Here is an 18465-nt window from a genome sequence, read left to right as displayed (position 1 = left end):
GGAAGCGTCGGAATGATTGTGGAATGACTCCATTTTCTTGCACTGTTTTTCCATGAACTTTTTTGGGAAACCCCCCCTCCTAGAGGCCCTATGTTGCAGTGCTATATTTATTCACCACAAAGTCAGAAATAAGAATGCCTTGTATCTGATTTTGCAATGGATTGCCTTAAAAACCATTACTCAAGCCATTCTTTCAGATGTGCTTTTCTAATTAAGTTTTTTTTTTTTCCGTGTCAGATGGGTAATGTGCCCACGTCGTAACAAGTATTATGGGAGGCACATGTCACACAGACGCGTGAGGACCCGATCATCATGTTTATGAACCGGAAAAGGATCTCTAATTAAGTTTTAAGCAACTGAACTATTTCTGTGCTAAAGGACTCCAAGACTCTATTGGGACCATTTATATCAATGTTTTGAACTACATATGTACACGAATTCCTGATATAAGGATAACAGTTGACAGATGAGCAATCAGAATGTGTGTCATGGGTTTGTGTATACTTACACACAGGACATTGATTTATGGGTACTAAAAGAAGCCCATTAATTTGATAGTAGACGTTAGGAAAGTCAATGGACTTGACTCTTTCATCTACAAAAGCAATCTATTTGAGTTGTTCATTTTTCTTCCACTATTTCTATCCCCATAGAAGAAGCTTGCTTTTTCTACTGCCTCCAGGCTGATACTTTGAATAGGAAGAAGAAGCAACTTAGTGCTCTCTCTGATTACTATCAGGTCAGTGTCAAAATGTACCCATCTTAGGAAAGACATTATTATATTATTTCAAAAGAAGTCATAGTCATAAGTTTTCCATTTAAATGTGTTCCTTTTCATGTAAGCTCACAAAAGTAACTTACCTTTCACGCACACGCATGCACCCTTGTACACCCGATTGCTTCAGCTATATTTATCTTAGAAAGAAGGCAAAGTAGAAATCACTATTTCCTTTATCTCCCCAAAATGAGGTCCTTCAATGGAAGCACTCACGTCAGCCTCTCTTTCTAAGTATCAGGGGTTCTACTCTTTGAGCAACCCTATCACTTTTGCCAAGTTGAAGCAGATGGCCTCCATCCTGGTGATATTTTACGATTTCCACAAAAACCATCAAATTTGATTAACATAGAATGGATCAAAGACGTCCATACATGCTCAGGGAAAGCCACTGAAGTGTGCTTGGTGATACTGCAAACCCTTGGCAACTCAGGTCAGAAAAACCTCTCCTTCATGCTACATGTACAAAAGTGATATCCAAGACTGTAGAAATAGTGCTAGGTAGAGCTCTCCCACCAAAGTCTAGCACTTTTTGTTGTGATCAAGAAAGGATGCACAGTAAACGTTGGCTTTTCACCAACTCAACAAAAATAGTGCTCTTTGATGAGTTGGGAAGAAAGTCTATGATGGGATATATTTTCCATACATCGAAAGAACAACAATATCTATCTTTTCAATTTCACCAATGGGACAGGTTCTTTCTCCCTGGTCTACTTTCTGACCTTCATCTGCATTCTGTGTGACTCTGCCTGCCACCACCCCTACCCCACCCCCCACCTGGTCCCTCTACTCCCCAGAGAAGAAAAGGAAGCATATTTAATAAGCTGGAATCTGCTTTAAGAAGCAGAAGAACCCTGGGACTTTTTGGTAGATTTGGACGGTGTGAGGGGAAGTATAGGTCTTAAAACCAGTTGAGGAAGGGGTGGGGCACACATAGCAAGAGCAACCGAGGGGTACAGCGATCCAGGTCATTTCAGACACTCAGAATAGTGTGTGACTGGAATTGGTTGGAACTGCTGAGAAGCTGGGAGCGTGACTGCCGGGGCTGCCCGAGTCAGTCACAGGACAGACCGTTCTAAAATAGACTGCCAAGGGGCAACTGACCACCTCAGGAGCAAGTTCTCTCTACCACCTTGCTGGCACAAAGAAGAGGATGCGACTTCCTGTCGTATGTCTGATTGCATTGCTGTGGCCATCCTGCGTTAACTATGCGCACCTTCCCTATATCCTCCTGTCTCCCCTGAGTTTCGCTTTCCCCTCCCTCCCTCCCTCCTCCACCCCACTTTAGAGGAAACCCACGTCGGATAAGCATCTAGCCCAGTGTTCATAAGCTGCTTTTCTATTGGTGCCAATCTTGAAAAACGAGAATCAGAAACGGCTAGATGAGAACCCCACGCCCTAGTGAGGAGAGATGAGGGAGAGGGGAGGGCAGAGAAGCCGGATGAAACAGACACTGCTCGGATGTCTCCCATTTTTCCATATTCAGGAGGGAGCCCATGGCGCAGCGCTGAAAAGAGGTGATATTGTGATTAGGGACAAAGCAACACAACACACAGCCGACAGTGCCTCTCCTATGAAAGCATCTTTGTTCTTAGGTGTAATTTAAAAAGCAGACAAACAAATGCATATACAATGGAATTTTCCCACCTTTAAAGTTGCCTGGAGATGGAGAGGGTATGCAAATTGGCCAAGAGGTTCGAGTGGGCAGCACCACGCTACAATTAGAGGCTGTAGTCCTGTTAAATAAAAATAAAAGGAAGGCCAGGAAAAATAATCGGAAATGTAATCACTCACTTGACAAAATACTGCATAATAAATAAAACAGGAAATGATTAATGGCGACATCACCAAAGTACATCCCTCTGGTGCTGTGCCTTATAATAGAAGTCATCCTATAAAAATTATAAACTTTATATCATTATAATGATGTATTATCAAGCAGCGGAGAGTTCTGCGCATACCAGCTAATTTATTTCTGGCCACCAGAAATTTGTTTACAAGTCATCGTTTCCCCAATTCATGCCTGTGACTTCCAATGTTTCCAACGGCACTGTCGGGCCCTTCCTTTTGTCTAATGGGTCTCATTCAAAGTGACAGCAATGGTAGCAAAGTCAGCTGCCCTGAAACTTAGAGGAGGATCGTCTAAAACCCAATTAGAAGCCAAGGTAGGGGCCGTTGAAGGCCGTGGCCTAATTTTGTCATCAGGCATCTGTATTGCTTTCCAAGAGGGATTTTACACAGAGAGAGATGGAACCCATAATACTACCATATTATGTTTGGCGTGAGATATCGCAACTCCAAAGTTCATCACCAGTGACAACTTAGGAACTAAAACAGGACAAAATGATTAGTTAAGAAACATGTATCCAATTTGCCTTTGATTGTGATAAATCCTTTTTGTGATAAATCCATCTCACAGCCTTAAAATTTAAGAAAAAAAAATGGAAAAGGCACGTTCCCCTCACTTTCATTGAGGTGCTTAAAGCATATTGAGTTTCACGGCTGCAGCTGGAACTTGGGATAAATCTGCCTTTTCTCATGCAGGCTGACTCGAAGCCCTCCTCCTTCCAATGTGTGTTAAGCGTCTCTCTTGACTGCTGCTGTACCCTAGCAGTAGTCCCATTAGGGTACAGATCAGACATGCATTATCATCTCGCACTGAAGAAATGCATATTACAGCGTGAGTTTATGGGCAGATGCAGGTAGTAAATGACTTTAGGAAAAAATAAGGAACTTGCAGACAATTTCTTAAAGGATACCTGGAGCTCAGTTCAAATAACCGGCAGGATGATAATGCGTTACCATCACAGTGCCATTTTCATTGTGTTTATATTGAGATGGTGGATCGTGTTCTCATGTTTGGCTCTCCATTTGGGAGGACATTTCCATGTCAGAAGAATTCGTATAATGGCTGCAAGTGACATTACCTTACTGGGACAAGGCATAGTCAAAAAGCACACATAATCGAACAATACATTCTTTCCTGAGCAGGTGTCTTTCTAGATTGTATTAAGCAATAATTCGCTCTGTGATTGTTTCCACAGACCAATTACTTCCCATGGCAACTATATTCTACGGAGTGGCGTTTTTTGAACAGTTTATGCTTTTGTTTTGTGCAAGGAGTGCAAGAGTTAGCAGAATTTGGGAACAACATGGAAAAAGACCCAGAGAGGAATTCAGAATACAGAAGGGTAGGAAGCTGTACATCATTCATTACACAAAGTAACCATCTGACTTGGTGGCCGTGGCTGGGCCTTCTGCAAAGGTGGTAAGCAGCAGCCAACAATCCTATACAAACTGGAACTTAGAAAGTGACTGTAAACTTGTCTTGCATGACCCCCAGACACCTTGGCCTTCGTTTATATAAGTCTTTGTTTCCCTGTGACAGTACCAGGAACCCAACATTTTCCTACTGGAGGGTATTTCTGTGCTTTTCGTCCCTCGACCCCCACCTCCACCCAATGCTAGGTTAAGTTCACCGCTTGACCGCTTGCTGCATGCACGAAAGATTCTTTAGTGACGATCTCCTTTATTCTTTTTTCTCTGCCTTTAATTTAATTCTTTTCTTTTTCTTAACCGGCCAACTCAATTCAAGGCTACTCCCACTAGGAAGTATTGGAGAACTAAACTTGGTCTCGGCAACTCTACTGAATTTTTGTGGCGAGCCAGGCATATTCCCTCAGTGTGTGAGTTATGCTGGTTTGGCCGGAGACAGTATTCCCTGGTACTGATGCCACCCCTTCCACACGCTTGCTGTGTGACTTTTGGGTAAGTCATAACCTTTCTGTTTTTAGTGTCCTGAAAAGTGGAGATAAACCGGCGGTGCTTTTCATCCATCGACCTCAGACGGATTTCGTGAAGGTTAGTTAATTAATTGTCAAGACGTCTGCGTGTGAGATGTGTTAAGAGAATGTCAAAGAATGGGACAAACCAGGCGAAGGAAGAAAAGGGAGTGATTGTGGACTAATTGCTAATTTTTCAACATCTTCACATTTCTAGGGCAGTTGTCAGGTAACTTTCCCCACTTTGATCCCTGTGAAAATTATTTTTGTCAGAATGGTTATTTCTAGCTTTGTCTCTTTCTTTAGAACCTGGTGTTGGGCTACGTTGGTTCAATAGTTGTGTTTGAACTTAAGCTAAATCTAGGGAGTCTTGAGAGTCCTTTGCCTGTGGATAGGCACTTCGTTTTGTCCCATCTCTAAAGGTAGATATCCATATTCATGACGAAATAGATGTTCTCTCTGGGGGTCTGATTGCCTGTGGCCAGGCTAGTGAAGATGGATAAAGCTGGAGAAGCTAGACCATGAAAAACCACATCTTGAGTCGCTGATGATATGATATTTATCTCAACGGCAACCCAATGTGTATAAATAATGGTCCCCGGTTCCCTGACGCGCTCTTGCTGTCTCTCCCTGGTGATTTACTTTCTTCATCTCCCAGAGAGCAGCCCTGGCTGGTGCCAGGCCTCTCGTGGAAGTTTAAGAACTGGCTCATGGGAGACTTGATCCTGGGAATCCTCCTGACTAGTCACACAACAGCACTTTGGATCACGGAGGCACGATGCCCACAAAGGGGTTTGAGAATGTTCCTGGGAAAACTTCAGTATCTTTTAATTTCATATTTCCACAAACACTTTAAAATCCCTTTCTCATCAGACAGCAAGTTCAGTGTGCAGGATTGCAATGATAGTGGCCTGATGACTCTGGATTCCTGCTGTGAGGGGGGGGGGTGTTGGCGTGCATATGTTAAAGTGAGACATGCAAATGGGCATCAAACTTCAGGTACATAGTGTGTGTGTGTGTGTGTGTGTGTGTGTGTGTAAGAGGGTAACAGTAAGGGACTTGGGAGGAAATACAGAATTATAGAGACTGCCTACCAATTGCTGTCTCATTTTTAGACAGTTTTGGTGGCGCTAGAAATAAAAGATAAAGAAAGAGAGAGAGACAGAGAGTTGATGCAGACATGTCTATTTTGTATGCTGCTTACTTTTGGAGAAATTGGAGCAAAGTATAAGCCAGAAACCAGTCTCCGTTCTAATGTGTAAAATAACCTTGGCCTTCATGTGGGCCATAAAGGCTCAGTTGCTGCACCCCGAGAATGAGATGGGTGAGTTGCTGCTGGCTGCTGCTGCAGAGGCTGAACTCTCAGAGGGCCCACCCAAGCCCTACTGTGAGGTAATGGCTGAGCTAGAAATGGAAGCCAACTCCCTGACTTTTGACACTTTTGACTGCCATTTACTAAAAAGGAAAATGATTTTCTTTACCGACTAGTGGGACTAATGGCACTTTGTAGCAAACGCAGCCTGGCAGAGGAGACACATCCAATGCTGTTGTAGAATATTCAAGTTCATGCAGATGGAGGGAAAACAGCAGGCCCGGTGCTTTCTTCCTTCCCTCCTTCCTTCGAATACTGAGCTTCTCTTTAAGGCATGTAGGAAGGCTTGCTTTTGTGTAGGTGGACTACATCTAGAATTTAAAGCTCAAACAAAAATAACAACAACAACAACACACACACACACCCACACCCGGGCGAGAAGCATGTCTTCCTGTTACATGCATGTTGTGGAAAATATGTCTGCGGGGGCTGGGGCCTGTGATTGCTGATGTGGGGGTCGGGCGCCTTGGATGGTGAGGTGCCAGGCGAGGGTAGGTAACAGCCAGAAAGCCACACACGCTCAGCTATTTATAGCTCTCCCCGGGGTGAACAAGTAAAACCGAAGTGCAGTTTCTACCTGCTGTTCCCAACTGAAGTTAACAAGAAACAGATAAGACCTCCTTCTGGTGGCCTTTGTAGTTTTAACCGACACACAAAAGTGATGACTTAGCTGCCCCCCCCTTTCCCAGCCCCTCTAACAGGTGAAGAAGTCAGAGGCAGTCCCCTCAAACGTTCAGTCTTTTTCTTCCTGGCCAAAAAAAATGTATTGGGTCAATGCCTCCTTATTATGAGAAATGCGTGGCTTTTTTTTCTAAAGGAAATTTTTTGTACTCCTTTCTGGAGAGTTTACGATTTATGTTAAAGAACTTTTCCCCCTTCACGTTCATTCCAGTGCATACCAGAGTATATATTTTTCGGAAGATCTTTTTTTCCCCCCCTTTTATTTTGGTGTCTTACAGCTTGTGTGCAGGGCGAGCGCGAACACACACACACACACACACACACACACACACACACACACACAGAGAGAGAGAGAGAGAGAAGCAAATTCTTCACCAAAGAACCACAAGTAAAACAAAACAGGTACCAGAACAGAATCGTGTCTTACAAACAACTGTTGGCAGAGAAGCAGCAGCGCGTGGAGTTTACATTTCTTTCTAGCCTTCCTGGATCCAGGTAACAGGACTTAAAAACCGAAGCCCCTCTTTAGGACCGTCCGTTCTGAAGCTGTCTTTTCTAAGCATGCCTAAGACAAGAGTTTATCCAGAACGGTTAGAAACTGTTCACAAGAATTTATTACTCTCTTTTTAGATGAAAAAGAAAATCTCTCGAGAATAGGGACACTCCATGGTGGCGGTGGTGGCGGTGGCGGGGAGTGGCATCCCCCCAGATCGCAGCCACCGCGCGGTCCCCGGCCCGCTGGGCCCCGCCAGGCCCTGAGCCCAGCGGCGGCAGCGCGGGCCAGGCTGGCAGCCCTCCAGCCAGCGCGCAGGGTAAGCAGGAAGCTGCGGCCGAGCTGAGTCGCTAAAAAGCTCCTGGAGCTAATAGATTGTGGTCTTGAGGACAGCGGCAGCATCTCCGTAGTGATGGGAACACTCAAAAGCATCGTCAAAACATTTTTTTTTTTTTCAGAAACTTGCTGAGCTCTGCACTCCGATCCCGGGGCTCTGCTGCAGCCCCTGCGAGGCTGTAGGAGCCACAGGCGCTGGGCGCCCCTGCAGCCCTGGGCACCCCTGCAGCCCTGCCCCAGGATCGCAGCTCAGTCCCCAGGTGGGCGCCCAGGGGCTTCTGGGACTGAGGGAGCCCAGGGGCAACATGCTGCTGGGGAGGCCTTGTGCAGAAGCACAATTGTTTCTAAAGCCCGCCCTACATATTCCCTTTTGCTCCACCACTCTCCTCAATCGCCTTTGTGAAGGTTGTCTTCACATGCTGTAAAGAGGACAGGGTTGGAACCGTATGCTTCCGCCCGCCCTGAAGTCTAAGGTCAGTGCACATAGGGACTCAGGATCCCTTCCAGGCCAGAGGTTCAGATAATCCGGGATCCTGGACCACTACTAGAGGGGCATTGGAAGTTTCACTGGCTTCCCCTGCAACCCACCTCCCAAGTGCACCCAAAAGAGGCCTTGACAATGAACTGGCAAGTTATATTTCTTGGGTATGAGACTGAACCCGGGGCAAGTTCTGATCCCAATGGTGAGGCTAATTCGTGTGGACCCCCAAACAGGGTCCTGGCTCTTCCCTGGTGCTTAAAAGAGTCAAACTCAATTCCCACTACCTGGTCAGATCTAAGGTAACCTTGGGGCTGGATTAAATCTTTCTTCTTAATATCATCCGGACATCTCTCCTCCTCTCGCTCTTTTTTCTCTCAAAGCCTATAATCCTACCGAAAGATAACCGTTGTGTAAAATATACCTGGCTTTGTTTAACGCTCCCGGCCAGCCTCCTTCTTCCCATCCCCCCAAGGTAAATTGAAGCCATTTAGTTTGGCAACCCGTTTCCCCACCCCCATTTAGCATTTTTCATTTTACTCTTTCCCATTTAGAATTTTAACAGTTTTCAAAAATGGGGATCTTAATAAAGGCACTTTGTTTGCCTTACGAACAGGTTGGCCTGGACCTCCTCCTTCCATCCACGCTTAGCCTTCTCACCCAAGCTCTTTGTGGAAGAACGCACCTGAACGTGCTTTATCCTTATCTGCCAAGGGAAGGTTAACAGGTAAATAAAGGCGGTACAGTAGGTGGCTCAAAAGTTTGGCGACTGGGTGCTCACTTCAGATGGGCGGTTTGAATCCATCCAGGGGTACTGCGGAAAAAGAAGGAAAAACCACAAAGCAATCTGCTTCGATGAAGATTCTAGCCACCGCCCCCCCCCCCCCAAGCCCCATGAAACTGTTGTGCTCCAACACACAGAGTGACCCTGAGCTGCAAGAGACCAACGCCAAGGCCGTCTATGGAGAACAGCGCGTAGGGCAAGTCTGAATATCTGCCAGCCGTCTTTTAGATAGCTTTCATATCAGCTCAAACGCACACATCAAGCTCGTTCATCTTATGCTTACTGGAAACATGATGTCATGGCGTGAAAATGACCATAGCACTCTCCTTGCTTTCACGGAGGAAAATCGGCCTGTGAGGCGCTCCCTCGTTCTATTTTTCTCTGTTGCTTTGCTTTCCACAGTTGGTGGAGCAAACTCACACAGTGTGCCGTGACCCGTTTTCATTTGCTGAGTGACCTCGCAGAGTTGGCCATGGACATAGTGATGGCGACTAGAAACTGCACAGCGGTGGCCCCGTTCAACGGGTGGCCAGAGCATGTACCACCGCCATCACCACCACCACCAGATCCCTGAGTATAAAGGGGCTTATTGCTCAGAAAAGCCGCAGGACCTCTATCTACCCTCTGCTTCCAACTCAGTGATGGCCTAAAAGATTCACCAGGACAAGCAGCAGCTCCTGCTGTCCCCAGCTCTGCTGTTCCATTGAAGCAACATGTAACAAGGCTCACTACCTTGGAGTCCTTTCCCACGTACAGTGACCCTGGAGAGCAGAGTGGCACTCCCCCTGCGGGTTTCCAAGACTGTGATTCTTTATGAGAGTAGAAAGCCCCGGCTCTCCACAGGGGCGGCTAGTGGCTTCCAACTGCTGACCTTGCTCACATGGCCGGCCTTGAGTTCAAAGCCCAACGCATAACCCCTTCACCCCCACTTCCAAGATTCCCTAAGGAAGTGTGTCTTTCTGCCCTCAGCAACTCTGGGAAATTATCAGGAGCTATAAAGAAGACCGGGAGATTCAAGCAGAGCGTTTTTGTTTAGATTTATCACTATTGTTTTATTGACTTCTTTGCCATGTTTTATGGTTAATCGGGCGAGTGTTGGCAGAGCAGAGCATCAGTTTTACAGTCAACAGTTCAAACACATTTTGTTTCAATTCATCCATAGGGCACCTCCGCTTCTCTGACTTCCTCCCTGTATTTCCTGTTTCCAGTCCTGCTTCTGAACTTTAGCTTTGTGTTAATGCTGCCTTTTGATCTTAAATGGTTGCTTATTCTAACACCAGGCCTGCGTTCAGTCCCAGAAGGATGACTAAGGGCCAGAGTCTTGGGTGTTAAGATTAGTCTCTCTCAGACTTATATGCCTGGTCTCTTTTATAATTTAAAACAGGGCTCTTTTTTTTTTTTTACTTCTAAAAGTAAATTAGTTAAATTTTTTGCATGGAGGATTTTAGATATAGTTAAAACCAAGGGCCTTAGAGACCATCTAGTCTAAATGCTTCTGATTTCTAAAACAATGATTTCTTGTAGCCCAGAGACCACCCAAGCTACAGAAGGCAGAACTGAGTTCACTGCTGCTACAGTGATCTGAATTCATTCCATTAAATGTTTACTAAGCACCTATTATGGGTCATCCATTGTTCTAGACCAGGGGTCCTCAAACTATGGCCCGCGGGCCACATGTGGTCCACAGAGGACATTTATCCGGCCCCGCTGGGTGTTTTTGCCCCGTTTGGTTTTTTTTACTTCAAAATAAGATATGTGCAGTGTGCATAGGAATCTGTTCATAGTTTTTTTGTTTTTAAACTATAGTCCGGCCCTCCAACAGGTCTGAGGGACAGTGAACTGGCCCCCCTGTTTACAAAGTTTGAGGACCCCTGTTCTGTGCAAAGCTTATGCAACTGAGGGAAACAAACAAAAATCTCTGCCTTCATTGAGTGCATCAGGTAGCAGGCACTCTTCTAAGGCCTTCACCTGTGTTCGCACAGGCAACCTATCCACAACCTGACCAGGTACACACGTGCTACAATTTTCACCCTTCAGAAAAGAAGAGATGGAACACAGGAAGGAGCGAGCCACGGCTGGATCCAGTTTGCACAGTCTGACTCTTAACACCAAAACAATAGTGCACACAACACACACATCTCAAGAGGCAGCATACACCCACATATGTATGTATGAAACGCAAAACTCACTGCCACTGAGTCAGTCTCGACTCATCGTGCCACCCTGCAGGACAGGACGGAACCCCCCCTGTGTGTTTCTGACACGGTAACTCTCTCTGTGAGTCAGAGCCGCCGCGTTTCATCCGTGGAGACAGTGGATTCCAACCTGCTGGTCTTGAGGTTGGCAGCCCAGCGTACACCAATGTTTCATTCTTTTTACTCCTTTCTGAAGCCCGCTCTTACACACACACACACACACACACACACACACACACACACACACCAGGAGGTACCTAAAACAAAAAACCAATGGAATTTTTTCAACGCTACATATTTGAATTTTTTAATAAAAACCTTATCAACTTCAAGATACTCTCCATACACTTAATACACTTGCCTGTCTGTCTGTCTATCTATCTCTCAATCTATCTATCTATCTCGATCACCTATAGAGAGAGTTACATTAGTATGTATATTTACATAAGTACGTGTTTGCAAGGGACTCTAGTGGTGCTACAGATAAGTACTTGGCTGCCAACCCAAAGGTCTGCAGTTCAAACCCACTAGCAGTTCCGTGGGAGAAAAGGCCTAAAAAAAACCCATTGGGGCAATTCTCTGCTGCCATATTGGATCACTTTGATTCAGAATTGACTTGAGGGCATACAATAGAAACATGCATTTGCAGATATATTGCAATAAAGTTCTTGTAAAACCGAGTCCCAAACTCTTCCTATTATATTGTTTCTTTCTTGAAAAAGGAACCAAAATTGGATAAGGGCAAGCGTCGTCTGAGAGTTATTATAAATTTGCTCCCTGAAGTCCACATCCTTCACTGACCAGCTGCATTCTAGGTCTTCTCATTTGTGTAATTGAAGCTTACGACACTTTCATATCCTTTTTTAACTCTTCCCAAATTCTTCGAGTTAGCTATAATTACCCTGTGTGATAGTTTTGTATCAACTTGACTTTTTGGTAGTTTGGTAGTTAAGGCCTAGTAATACTTAGAATTATGTGTGTGTGTGTGTGTGTGTGTGTGTCTGCATAAAGTTTCATCGGTTTGTTTCTCTAGAGAATCCAACCTAAGACACCTTACTTCACAGATGAGGCCATGAAGGCTCAGTAAAGCCAAGTGACTCCTTAATACCAGTCAGCAACGCTGGGACTTCTATATTTAGGTTTTCTGCCTCCAAAGCTGGAGCTTGTCTGTTGGCACTAACAGAGAGGATCTGAAAATTCTGGGGAAATCAACTGGTGTGGTGGTTATGGGTTGGGCTGCAAAGCCAAGGGCAATTTGAAACCACCAGCACCCCGTCGCAGAAAGACAAGGCTTTCTATGTCCTTGAAGAGTTATGGTCTTGGAGACTCACCGCAGCAGTTCCACCTTGACCTAGAGAGTCACGATGAGTCGGTCCGGACTCGATGGCAGTGAGTTTGGGTCAGCTTGGCATAGTGAAGGCAGACTATTACGGATAAGGAAGGGGCTTTCGGATACCGATATTTAACTGGTAAGGAAAGTGGTGTGCTCTCCCACCTGTCACGTCAAAGCATAGTTTTTGTTGCCTATTCTTATTCCTATTAAAATAATTTTTAAAAATGTACTCAGGGGTGCAGGAAGATTCCCTGATTTGCAATATCAACCCAGACAGCAAAACATTTATAGGACAAAGCCTGCTTCCTGAGTGATGCTCGATTCTATTACTCGTTTACATCTTCCTATAATAGAACTACAGACCGCAGGGCCAGCAAACAATAGCTCAGGATGAGGGGTCCCCTTGCTGGAGTGTACTGTGACAGAGGACAATCCTGGGGACACATGACAGGGAGTGAGTCCAGTCTGTACCCCGCCACAGAGTGACGAACCAAGAAGGGAACACAACAGATCAACAAAGGGAGCAAAGCCAAGCCACAAAGCCCCAGAGGAGCCCCCCAAATCAACTTCCGGCTAGGAGGGGCAGTTCCCAGAAACCCCAGGTCATAAAGGTCAAGTGGATAGACCTGGAATTATGAAGGCTTTTTTTGTTAGTTTATTTTTTCCTTTTGTATTTCATCTTTTTTCTTCTTTTAATTTTGTCTCTGCTATTGCTGGCTTGCCTACCTCTATAAGATAGGCATGGGAAGCAAGCCCGAGGAGAAAGCAATGGGCCAATGGTTCCAGAGGGACTTGGGGAGAAGAGGAGGCAGGGGAAGTGAATGGTGAGCAAACACCATAGACAGGGAACAACTAGGGCATTAAAATCAATGAGGAGGAGGAGGATGTAGAGCTCCTGGGGGTGTTGGAGCAATAGCAATCTAGCTGAGAGGAATGACTAAGAGGCAGAAGAAGGGTGATCATGATGGCAGAGCAGAAGGAAGGAGAAAGGAGTCAGAGGAAAGATCCAGGAAGCAAAGCTATGGATAGAGGTATAAACATAGGTGTGTACATCTTTAAATATATTCATAAAAATCAAGATATTGGCCTATGTACATATATTTATATGGCAGTACACTGAGGTAGTGGATGGACTTTGGGCCTCTGCTGAAGCTCTCCATCAATGCAAGAACACTTTGTTCTAGCAACTTGACATTCTGTGATGCTCACCCTCTTGGCACGATCGCTGAAGACAAATCGGGTGTATAGCAAATGTAGTGAAGAGAGCTGAGGGTGCCTGGCTAGCAAAAGATATAGCAGCTGGGGTCTTCAAGGTCTGAAGCTAAACAAGCAGCCATCTAGCAAAGAAGCAACAAAGCCCATATGGAAGAAGCACACCAGCCTGTGTGATCATAAGATATAGACAGGATCAGGTAACAGGCATCAGAAGACTCAAAGCAAGCAAACAAACAAAAAACATATTGTTGAGAAGAAGGGGTGGTCAGAGCAGAGACCCCAAACCCTTCTGTAGACAATGGGACATCCTTTCAGAGAAGGGTCACAAGGAAGGGATGAGTCAACCAGGGCGCAGTATAGCACTGCTGAAACACACAATATTCCTTGAGTCTTTCTCACCCCCCACTACCATGACCCCAGTCCCGTCTTTCACTGTGGGCTAGATTGGAGCATGTACACTGGTACAGATAAAAGCTCACGACACATGGAATTCAGGTCACATAAACCCCTCAGAAACAGAAATTGGAGTAATGATACCAGGAGGGTAGGGGGAAGGAGGGCAAGAAGGGGGTACGGATTGCATTGATCAACACATAACCACCACCACCACCCCTACCAGGGGGATGAACAGCAGAAACCATGGGGGAAGGGAGACAGCGGTAGGTGGAAGATATCAAGGGGTCACAAGGGTGGGAGGGTGGGAAGTGGGCGGGGGGAGAGGAGCTGATACCAAGGGCTCCGAGAGAAAGTGAATGTTTAGAAAATAATGATGGCAACATCTGTACAAGCGTGCCTGATATAATTGATCTATGGATTGTTATAAGAGCTGTAAGAGGCCCCAATAAAATGATCTTAAAAAAAAAAAAGAACTAGAGCGTTTTGGAGAGAAGACAATGTATGCCTAATTCTGCTGTCCTGAATTAAGTAAATTTGTAGGAAAACTATGCTGAAAAGTGATGGGAGATTTCCCCTGCATTAAAACATACTCATGTCAAGATATAGGCAGCCTTACGAGCAGAGATTCTTGTACACTTGAATATGGTGGATGGAGCTGTGGTACAATAGATACCTGGTCAGCTGATCTCCCGCTTGGCCCATTGTGCATTTGTTCTACTTTAGATATTTCTTGCTTCTTTTTATTTTTATTATTAGTTGGGAGTTAAGCACATATTTCGCATCGTTCTAAATTATCAATCATGTCCAATAGAATGGACAACTGCTGCCATATTCAGTTTCCAAACATTCTTTTTCTACATGGACAACTAGACATCATCTCTTGCTCCTCTGGGGACAGAGGATTTCTTTCTGGCTTATGTTAATATTTCTGGTGGTCTTTTCTTTTTTAATATACATTGTTTTCATCCTATTTTTTGTTTTGTTTTTGTTTCTGATATGTTTCCCAGTTTATGATGTACAGAAGGCATGGATGCATAGAGACAATAATTAATGTAACAACTTATGGGGATGGGGACAGCTTGAGGGGAAATTAGGAGCCAAATACTAGATACAGGAGATGATGCACTAGAATTGATCATGGAGATGTCTTTTTTAAATATGACTGAACTATGGAAATGTATGCTTTGGGAATTTTATCTCAATTAGAAACCATTTGAAAAACAAAGAATTGGGGTGGGGGAGATATCGGCACCCATTGACTTCCTGGGCACATGTCCCTCAGTCTCCATACACACCCGTCTTCCGTCCTTTCTTCTTTCTTCCTAACTCCCTCTTTCCCTTTTCCCCCTTTCCTCTTTCTTATCCCCCACCCCAAGTGCATTTCAGAAAAGACATTTTCTTTTCTTATTTTCTCATTCAAAATGAATAGAGCCTTAGGAAGTCTTATAGGGGCCAAAAAAAAAAAAGACCACATCTATATTTAATATCCGATTGCATAAGAAACCATCGGTGAAAAACTTCCACTGGTTTTTGGCCATTGAGCGTTTAGTGTCTCGAGGTGTATGAGAAGCGGCAACACCGCATCACTCAATTTTCCTCCTAAAATGAGACCACAGGGGGTGCAGGGTGGCACAGATTGCTCATCGTAGGCATCTCTGCTCTGGAAATGAAGTGGGACATACATGAGCTAAACGGAATGAAGTCTGATGTCACTCCAGCAAGGGGGCAGGGGAGGCTCAGGGTGTGTGTGTGTGTGTGTGTGTGTGTGTGTGCGCGCGCGCGCGTGCGCAAAATCTAACCAGGGACCTAGAGACCACTAGGTCTCTATGTTCTCTTATTTCTGCAGGGAGTTTTCCAATATTGACTTGTAGTCACAGCTCACGTGTTGGTATCCTCTCCCTGTGACCTCACTGAGAAAAGCATTCCTTTTAACGCACCATCTAGAACTCTTGAGAACCACAAGAGTTACGGCCTTGACATGAAACACGCAGGAGGAAATAAGCCTCTCTTGAAGTGGGAATGACTTGGGATTTCTTGGGGACCCTTCAAACTAATCTGAGCCAAGTTCTCAAAGCATGAATGCCTCACAAGTGCCTGCAAATAGGTGTCATTGTCTCGTTTATTGCCCTTGTTGCAAGGACAGTGATATATGGGCTAGCTTGCCTCCCTCTGAACACTGACTGGCTTGTCAGTAGATTTGGAATGATCTTTGGGCAAGGCTGGTGGGTCCACGTGCAGGGAGGTAAACTATTTTGTGATAACAGTTAACCCCCCTTTAAATAATTGTGTAAGGCTTTTATCTGGGGAGACAAGGGAAATACTGTCCCATCGTGAACATATGAAAAAACCCCCGAAATCACAGAAGGGGAGATGGTGAAATAATCGTGGACCAAGTTCTAACTAGGGAAAGATGGACTAGAAATCAAACTTTGGGAACCTATGATATTTCAGTACTATTCAACATGCTTTCAATGGGCCTCCTGTGGGCTCCTCTGGGCTAAGTTGATACTATTTTGATACACGTTTAAAACCATACACAGCAGGCCTCTTTTTAGGAGCAAATGGCCCCTGGCTCGATCACCCCAAGATATGAATGGTGTGTCCCTGTCCCCACTGAAAATATTTTCCTTCAAAAAAAAGAAACCCAAAAAACATTCCTTCTTCCTCTTCTTTTGAAGAGCACAAATGGACCAGTTCCATCCGTGAACGCTGAAGAGAAAGCCATTTTGTTCTGTCCTGTATCATTTGACACCGAGAAAAATGAAACACGGGCCTTACCTGCAGCCCAGGCCTGGGCACCATCGTGTTAGCGCCTACAGTCTTACACCTCTGCTTCTGAAGGGCCTTGAGTCAGGGAGGGAGGCTTGCCTGGTGCTTTCCATTTGCAAGTTTTCTCTTTAATTTCCTTATAGTCATTTTCAGAGGCATAAATTACTAGTCAGGCCTTTCATGTTCATCCATCACCCTCGGTTTAGCACAGAATGCTTCTCACTAGCTCAGAAGAGTTTCTGGTCTGGGTTCTAGCCCACCTTTGCTGTTAACGAACTCTGCGGCTTTGGGCAAGTTACGCCCCCTTTCTGGGGTCTCTGTGTTCTCATCTCTGAAGTCTAAGTCCCTTCAAATACCAACAATTGTGCTGATGCCGTGGGACCGGGCATTCACGACAGCAGGGTAGTGATCTGTGCCAACTGCCAACGATGCAGCTTCGCGAGATCTTTACTTCTGTCACGGAAACTCCTGGGTAAGTTTGCTGGAGAAAAACTTGGACGGAGGGTGAGATCGATGGATTCACTGAGAGAGGGATTCAGGCTTAACTCTTCCAGTATTGTTAACACCATCGTCTTTCTTTTCCTTAATGAAAGTAACTATCCTGTTTACCTTTAGAAATGTCTATGTTGATGGATTGGAGAGGAAATGTATAACATGGTACCTATTTGAGGGCATTTAAATTTTTTGCTTTGAATTAAGAATATGCTAGCATAAGTCTCCATAAATTCTCAGCCTCCCGGAGGCCACTGGTGCTCTTCAATCCAAGAATGAACCATTCAGGTCATTGTTGGTGACTTTGACATATAGCAATATAATCCCTAACCCCTATAGAAGCCTTCTGTTGTTTACCTGCTATGGAGTTGACCCTCGGCTCTTGGAGACCACATGAATAGCTTGTTATTGGACTGTTGGTATTCACAGAGATCTCATTATCTCATTTAAAATGTAGATCACCAGGCCTTTCTTCCTAATCTGCCTTAGTTCAGAAGCTTTGGTGAGTCCTGATCAACATCAGAACAGCACACAAGCATCCCCTGGCAGAAGGACAGTGACTGCCCACGAGATGCCTCGGCTGGGACTTGAACCTGGAGCTTCTGCACAGAAGGTGAGATATCTACCACTAGACAACCACTGCCCTCGGAGAGCCTCTCCCCACCGCCATTGAGTCCATGGCAGCTCACAGCGATCCAACCTTGAGTTCCCGAGACGGTTCGTTTGTGTGGGAGCAGAGCCAAAACCTCATCTCTCTTCTGAGGAGCCCCTGGCTTGTCAGAACAGCCCACTTGGTGGTTAGCTGCCTGGCACCTATCCCAGAAAGCCTACATAACAAAAAAACCAGATTCACTGCCATTGAGTGAATAGCAGCGCTATAGGACAGGGTAGAATTGCCCCTGTGTGTTCCCAAGAATGCTGCTCTTCCAGGAGTAGAAAGCCCTGTCTTTCTCTTGCGGAAAGACTGGGAATTGTCAACTGCTAACTTTGCAGATTGCCCACACCTAGCCACCATGCTATCAGGGCTCCTTAGAAAGCCTCAAGCTTATCTTTATTGGGGGAGCAGGGAGAGAGGATAGGGGGGCATGGTGGAAGAAGTATGACAATTTATTGCCTTTTTCTCAAAATAGGGCACAACTTGATTATTCATTACTCCATGAAAATGAATGGAATATTTCTCACATCGCAGAGTCGGGTTAGCGCTTGGGAAAGAATTGGGCAGAATTCAGTTTATTAAACTCTTCTATTTCAAAGTCGATAACATCAGGGAATACAGTGAAGTTTGAATAGTTCTTAGTCTTAGGCAGAGTATGTCTGCTAGCACACCATTAGGACGGAAGGTTACATAACTTTTGAGTTATGCA

The 18465-nt window shown here is 45.1% G+C and overlaps 1 non-coding gene across 1 annotated transcript; it reads right to left on the bottom strand.

Annotated features, from left to right (window-relative positions):
• Window positions 1-231: 231 nt before the first annotated feature.
• LOC142452287 (small nucleolar RNA U13) lies at window positions 232-335 on the bottom strand. The gene has a single exon (XR_012785305.1). It is a non-coding gene; the product is annotated as a small nucleolar RNA U13 (small nucleolar RNA).
• Window positions 336-18465: the final 18130 nt, after the last annotated feature.

This window comes from Tenrec ecaudatus, chromosome 6 (genome assembly GCF_050624435.1).
Source record: "Tenrec ecaudatus isolate mTenEca1 chromosome 6, mTenEca1.hap1, whole genome shotgun sequence".
Lineage (NCBI taxonomy): Eukaryota > Metazoa > Chordata > Mammalia > Afrosoricida > Tenrecidae > Tenrec > Tenrec ecaudatus.
Note: the sequence above shows the minus strand (reverse complement) of the source record. Positions and strands in the feature narration are given on the sequence as shown.